This window comes from Elephantulus edwardii, unplaced genomic scaffold (assembly GCF_000299155.1).
Source record: "Elephantulus edwardii isolate Elephantulus edwardi_28Jun2011 unplaced genomic scaffold, EleEdw1.0 scaffold00284, whole genome shotgun sequence".
Lineage (NCBI taxonomy): Eukaryota > Metazoa > Chordata > Mammalia > Macroscelidea > Macroscelididae > Elephantulus > Elephantulus edwardii.
In genome coordinates, this window is record NW_006400034.1 from 2,725,534 (window position 1) to 2,732,875 (window position 7,342).

Below are 7,342 nucleotides of genomic sequence, written 5' to 3' on the forward strand. Positions count from 1 at the left end.
CTATGGGACCTCTTTTAAACTCAGATTTTCTACCTCCATTTACCAAAAAAGAATCTATTAGAGGTTGTTGCATACCAATGAGTTGGAACAAATCCATAACTCGATCTCAAAGGAGATTGTTCACCCTTCTCTGGTGGAGCAACTGGTGGATTCAAACTGCATACCTTTGGGTTGCCAAGTACAGCTCCTTACTGCTAGGCCACCAGAGCTCTGCAAAATGCGATCTAGATATTATTTTCAAATTAGAATAGAATACAAAATTGAGCTGTACAGTGCTGAACGAAGCAAGTTCTCAGCAATCAGCACTGGTTTAGGGTCACTTTCATGAATGCCTACAGCCTTAAAGCTACTTATAGCCTTTCTCTTCGGCTGCACTGCAAGGGAGAATAACTTGTTAGAACACAGCAGCCACTTCTCCATATTCCAGAACCTTTCCATTCAGTCGTGAGGGTCAGGGCCAGCCTAGAAACCCAGAAAATAATGCAGTGTAGAATTAATGGCTGAAGATCATTTTCAGCACAACATCAGAAAGAGGACATTTGTTTATTTAAAAAATATAAACTGAGACCAAAAAAAAATTGTTGGGTACAGATAGTTACAAAAAGAGAAACTCGATACTTTTGTCTGTGTTGATGTGTTGACCTTTTGTCATAACTAATTAATTTCTGAACCTTTGTAACTCTAACTAAGTACGGACATGCATCCTGGATATCCGTATCCTCTGGATCATTTAAAGATCAGAATAAAATGCTTACCTGTGCAAACAGATAACTGTAACTCAAGAGAACTTTCCTTTTCTGGGTATTTTATTTTTAAAACATAAGGAGACTGTCAATTTTTAATAATGAAATATTTCTTCAGTCTGTGACATTGACATTAAGCTTTACTTCTCTTCAGAAATCTTAATCTCTAACTGTGAAAACATTACTAATTAACCAAACAACATGAGTCAAGTTTCTTCCTTCTTCCTCCACCTTTGTCTGTCTGTCTCTCTTTCTCCTGTGAAGACTTCTGCTAACATTTTCTGTAGTTATTGTGAAGCTGAGGGAGATCTGAGTGGGATAGTCAAACGAGTCTCATTCTGAACATTGAACCTTAGCTGAAATCTAGGGCTGTGGCTCCATATCTATCTTCTTCTGACAAAATTCTCTCCAGGAACTGTTATGGCTATCCAAAAAAATTTTCCTTTTCAGTTCTCAGCTCCATCAAGTTGGATTTTAATCCAGGAATAAGGAATTTCAGAAACAGGATCTTCCAAACTGCAGTACTCGTCGTCGTTTTTCCAAGAGATTTTCTTCCAGATTTTACCATGTGAATACACACTGTGCTTTGGCAATTAACTTTACAAGTACAAGAGGTTGTTGTTGTTGTTATGTGCTGTCGAGTCACTTGCGACTCATAGCAACTCTATGTACAACAGCCCTAAACTCCACTCTGTCCTGTGCCAATCGCACCATCTCTGACACTCCTATCCCAATTATCCCAGTCACTGAATCAATCCACCTCATAGAGGGCCTTCCTCTCCTGCACTGTCCCTCCACCCTCCCAAGCAGGATGTCCCTCTCTAAGGACCGGTCAAGAGGTTAGATACACAAAATGTCTTTTATCAGGAATTAGCTCTTCAAAGGGAGCCCTGATTGCTTGGTCTGTAGGGAGTTACACTTCTAACCTAAAGGCCAGGCCTCCCTGGAGGTTTTAATCCATGAGGGGCTCCTTGGGAGATAGATGGACAATCTCCTCCATCTTTAATATGTAGATCTGTTAATGAGATTTATAGCCTTGGAAACCAGATTGAGAATCAGCTATGAGTAGGTTTTGACTGGACAACAATGAGTTGAGTCAAAACTCTTTCAAATATCTTTTATTTTTGGCCCAAGACTGTGAAAACCAGCCTCCTCGCAAGAGATAAATAATAGGACTGTTTTATGTGTATCTGTTTTCATTCTTTGGCTCCTATTTTTTTACTTAGACTCTTCAAAATTTTTCTATGCTTTGTAGCCATTCCAAGCCATTCCAAGGTTACAAGGGAAACAGTCAAAACAGGCCAGTTTTATGCGTCCTGAGGTTTTTTCCTTATATAGCTAATTTTACCATCCATTCCTCATTTGCTATTTTTTTAGTAAAACAAGTGTCTAATGAAGGTTTATGTTAAGACAAAGATTTCTGACTATTTTTCCTTACGTCACTATATTAAGAATGAGTGGTTCAAACTTTTCTGAGGCTCTGGGAGCGAGCTTTTTCATAAAGAGTACAGCCTGTGGAACCCTGTGGGAGAGGCCTACTCTGTCATGCAGAGCTGCAATGAACAAAAAAGGCTTCAACAGCACACAGTGACAACAACAATGACAACAAACACTTTCTACTGAACCAACAATAAGAGTCAAATGAAGACATTGTTGAAGGTGCCACTAGGCGTCACTAATCCTCTTCCTGAACAGCGTGCCACCTTCTTTTTACTTTTCTTGTATTTCATTTCAGAGGTAATCAGAAGAACAAGGAAGATACTATAGCAATATCAGATAAGAAACTAAGGATGTCTGACTAGTCAACTAGTTGACAAGATGTATTTTTGGCATGTATGTGAACATGTCCATTTAAAAAAAAAAGGCTCTCTGACTGAAGTTAGCAAATCTTTTAAATGGTATAGGTTTGCTTTTTCTTTGTTCAAATCAATAAATAAATAAAATCATCCACAATGACCAGAAATTAAAGAAAAAACTGATTAAATAAGAAAATGAAACTGATAATTTGAGAAATTTGTATAAAGCTCTCCCGCCATGAATACTTGCCTTACCTAAATGGAGATGCTGTGAAGAGGTTTGCTAGTCTTCTGACATGTTGATTATTACTCACGTTTCCTATCCTTTAGATAGTACTGTCCTATCCAGGGGTGGAATATTGGTCACTTCATCACATCTTACCACCAAAATAGTTGTGAATCGCTCAACTTTGACTTACTAGGCCACAACAAATGAAAAGATCTAATTAATTTCCAGATATTTCTCGTGAATGTACCTAGACTTCTGCCAGTCCTGAGTTTGTATTTAAAGAGTGTAGCAACTTCTAGTTTCCCCCATAATTATAAGAGTTTGGGGACAATCTTTTGATTACCATTTATCCTGTACATCTGAAATAAAATCCACAGATCAACAGTGCCAAGAAAGCACTGTCTTTTTCCATTTGCTTAAGGCATCTTTGATTTCCTTGTTCTGTAGGCTGTAGATCAGGGGACTTAAGATGGGGATTATCACAGTATATAAGACAGATGCCAATTTGTTTTGGCTCAAGGAATCTGGACCAGAGTTAGGATACATGTAGACAAAGATGCCTGAGCCAAAGAAAAGAGTCACTGCAATTAAGTGAGAAGCACGGGTGTTGAAAGCCTTGAATCTGCCTTCAGTTGGTGTGATCTTCAGAATGGCAGCAACAATACAGCCATAGGATATCATGATAACCAGGACAGAGGTCAGGCTAAAGATCACTGTGAGCACAGACGTCATGACTTGAAAGGAAAAAGTGTCAGTGCAAGAAAGGATAAGAAGTCGAATCAGATCGCAGAAGAAATGGTTGATGACATTTGGGCCACAAAAGTCGAGCTGAAGTAAGGCACACAGTTGAATAAAGGAGCCCAAAAATCCCGTTGTGCAAGTTCCTGCCACCATTTGTCAACAAAGTGTTGGAGACACGATGTCTGTGTACAGGAAAGGGTTACAAATGGCAGCATATCGATCATAATCCAGGGTTGCCGGAAGACAGCACTCAGTCAGACCTAAGCTGGAGAAGAAGAAGTGCACCCCACAAAAAGAGATGAATTTATGTTTCCTGAAGAAGTCTGAGAGCATCCTGGGGTCAACGGGAGAAACATAGCAGATGTCGAGAAAGGATATGTTACTGAGGAAATAGTACATGGGTGTGTGCAGATGGGGATCCATTCTGATGAGAGTGATGAGGCCTACATCCCAGGAGACTGTCATGAGGTAGATCCCTAGGAATGTTGAAAAGAAGACAATGGTGAGCTTTAAGAAATTCATAGAATCCCAAGAGGATGAACCTGGTAATTGTACTATATTCTTCCCCAAGCTGTTGCATTAATGATCCTGGGATCTGTAGGGAAAGCAGAGGATAGACCTCTATGTACGTTGTTACTCTAATTTATGTTGAATTAAACCATATCTACCCACACTAGCTTCTATTGTCTAGATATACTGTGATGACTTTTGCTTTGCTATGATGCTGGAAGCCATGCTACTAATATTTCAAATACCAGCAGATTAATCCATGATGGACAGGAACCAACCAAGTTTCTAGATTAAGACAGAATATGAAAAAAGGACTGGGCATCTACATCCAAAATAATCGACCCAAGAAAACCCAATGAATATATCTGAACATCGTCAGATATAGTACCTGAAAACAAACCCATCAAGGTGGAAGGCACTCATTATATGAATGGAGGAGAGTGATTTCTCAAAGTCAAGTCCATTGTAATAACATAGAAGGTATAAAGATTTTAGCCTGTGGGAAGCCAAATTTCATACTAAATATTTATAATGAACCAAATGCTATTTCAGGATATGAGGGAAGTGGCGTGGATACAAACTGGAATTCACTCTGAAGCACTAAGGCAATCCTTAAATGTTTACAGAGTTAGGCACTAAGGCAAACCTTAAGCATTTACAGGATTTTTGTATTGTATTTGCCAACCTCTCCCTCCTGAGTCAGGCATAAGGTTTTCAATAGAAAGAGTTTAGCTTCATTTGCATTGAATTCTCTTTGTGATTTGCTCCCTGGCAATTTTCAATAAAGACACAGGGAAGCTGAGACCAGTGCTTCAGTTGTTCAAAAAACGGTTCACCTCCTGCTGTACCTCTTTTTACTTATACATTCTTGGTGTTCTGTCTCATTATTAATATACTTTACTCTCAGTCTGCAACATTAGCCAATGAAGGAACTTACTTTACTGATGTGGCACAACTCAAAATGAAGATAAACAGCTGTAAAACATCCATGGTTGTTGTTGTTCACGATGGAGTTGGAACCAACCCATAGAGGACCCTTCAGTAATTTTACAGAGGTGGTAAATTACATGGCAGGAGATTGCCCACTGAGGATCTCCTGCAGAGCAACTGGTGGGTTCAAACCACATATCTTTGAGTTGGAAGTGCAGCTCCTTACCACTAAGCCACCAAGGCTCCCTCCATTCATAATTGGAAGCATCTATTGGTTAACCATCCATTAGCAATTGGAATATGGAATGTACGTGGCATAAATAAAGAGAAATTAAATTAAAATCTAAATTGTCATAAATGAAAAGGAATGCCTAAATACTGATGTTCTATGCACTAGTGAACTGAAATGGACAGGAATTAGACATTCTTTATCAGATACTCATATGATCTACTATGATGGAAATAAAAAATTGAAGGGGAGTAGTGTCACATTTATTATAAAAAAGATTTCAAGATCTCTCCTGAAGTATAATGCTATCAACAGTAGGTACTACCCATATATACGTACAAGGAACACGTGTTAATACAACTATTAAAGCCAAAGATGAAGCATTGAGTTTTAGAAACTTCTGCAGTCTGAAATTAACCTAACATTCAATCAAGTAGATTAATAATAATTGGCAACTGAAATAGAAAAGTTAGAAACAGGAGAGAAGAATTGGTAGTTGGAAAATACAATCTTAGAGACAGAAATGAGGCTAGTGATTGTATGATGAAATTTTGTAAAATCAATTCATTGCAAGTATTGTTTTAATTAGAAGCATAAATGGCATCTATAAACATGAATTTCACCTGAAGGAATTTATATAGGAATCCAATTGACTGTTGAAAAAGATAGTAGAAAAAAATCCGTATTAGAGGCTAGAACAAAATAGGGAGAAACTGTGAAACAGATAAGCCATTGTTTATATATACAAGTTCAAATTGAAGTAGAAAAAAAATTAAAACAAGATCATGAGAGTCCAAGTAACGACCTTGAGTTTATCCCACTTAAATGTAAAATCCATGTCAAGAGTAGATTTGATTAATTAGAGATACAAAAGACCTATATGAAGAAAATTTAAAAAACAAAATGACAAGAAACAAAGAGACCATATGCTCATGGATGGGAAGGCTCAATATCATAAAAATAATTCTACCAAGAACACTTTACAGGTTCAATGAAATGCCACTGTATATACTGGCATCCTTCTTCAATGAAGTTATTTTGACTTGACAGCACATAACAACAATTAAGGCACACCGAACACTTACTATCTTGGTCTTTATTCCAAGATATATATTAACTCATTAAATCTTCATAACAACTCATTTTAATCTGATGCACACAAAATTAGGACACTTGCTTAAGTGCTTTAGGGCTTAAATAAGCAGCAGACCACTGAGAGACTACTGAGAGACCACTTGGCTAGACTAGTTTCAGGATCTGGCATTTAAAAATCCAACCACCGCCGTTGCGATGGGGGCTGCCGTCGTGTCTGCCCATCTGCAATGGATGGTGGTGCGTAACTGCTCCAGCTTCTTGATTAAAAGGAACAAGCAGACTTACAGCACCGAGCCCAATAACCTCAAAGCCCGCAACTCCTTCCGCTACAATGGGCTGATCCACCGCAAGACCGTGGGCGTGGAGCCGGCCCCCGACAACAAGGGGGTCGTGGTGGTGATGAAGCGGAGGTCAGGCCAGAGGAAGCCGGCCACCTCCTACGTGCGGACCACCATCCACAAGAACACCCCGGCCACGCTCAGCAGCATCCGCCACATGATCCGCAAAAACAAGTACTGGCCCGACCTGCCAATGGCCGCCATCCGCAGGGCCAGCGCCATCCTACGCAGCCAGAAGAAGCCCGTGATGGTGAAGAGGAAGCGATCCCGCCCCACCAAGAGCTCCTGAGCACCAGCCGCCCCAGCCCCCAAGCAATAAAGACAGCTTGTCTCCACCAAAAAAAAAAAAAATCCAACCACACAAATGGACAGCATTTGTGTCTCTCTAGGATTTGTCTTCTTAGTCAGCAGTACTACTCAATGAAATGAATGCAAAAGTTGGTAAAAGTGTGAGGATCACTTAAAAATTATGAACATATAAAATAATAACTAAACAAATAAAAAAGACAATGAATAATTAGCGTGGAGTCACTTCTGCTGCAGACTAGAAGAGTATTTCATAGGTTTGGAGGTTGGTTGGCTTGTTTCCAAAAGTAGATCACAAAGACTTTACTCTTCCAAGGTAACTCTGGGTGCCTTTGTACCATTAACTCAGTTAGTAGCCACCCAGGGACACCAAAATAAGGACTGATAAGGCATTTGACTGTGTGGATCATAACAAACTGTGGCTG

General features: G+C 39.3%; 2 pseudogenes; one reads left to right on the top strand and one right to left on the bottom strand.

The window, feature by feature from the left end:
• Positions 1-3,146: 3,146 nt before the first annotated feature.
• On the bottom strand, positions 3,147-4,089 carry LOC102875504 (annotated as a pseudogene).
• Positions 4,090-6,468: 2,379 nt separating this feature from the next.
• LOC102875899 lies at positions 6,469-6,900 on the top strand (annotated as a pseudogene).
• The last annotated feature ends 442 nt before the right edge of the window (positions 6,901-7,342 follow it).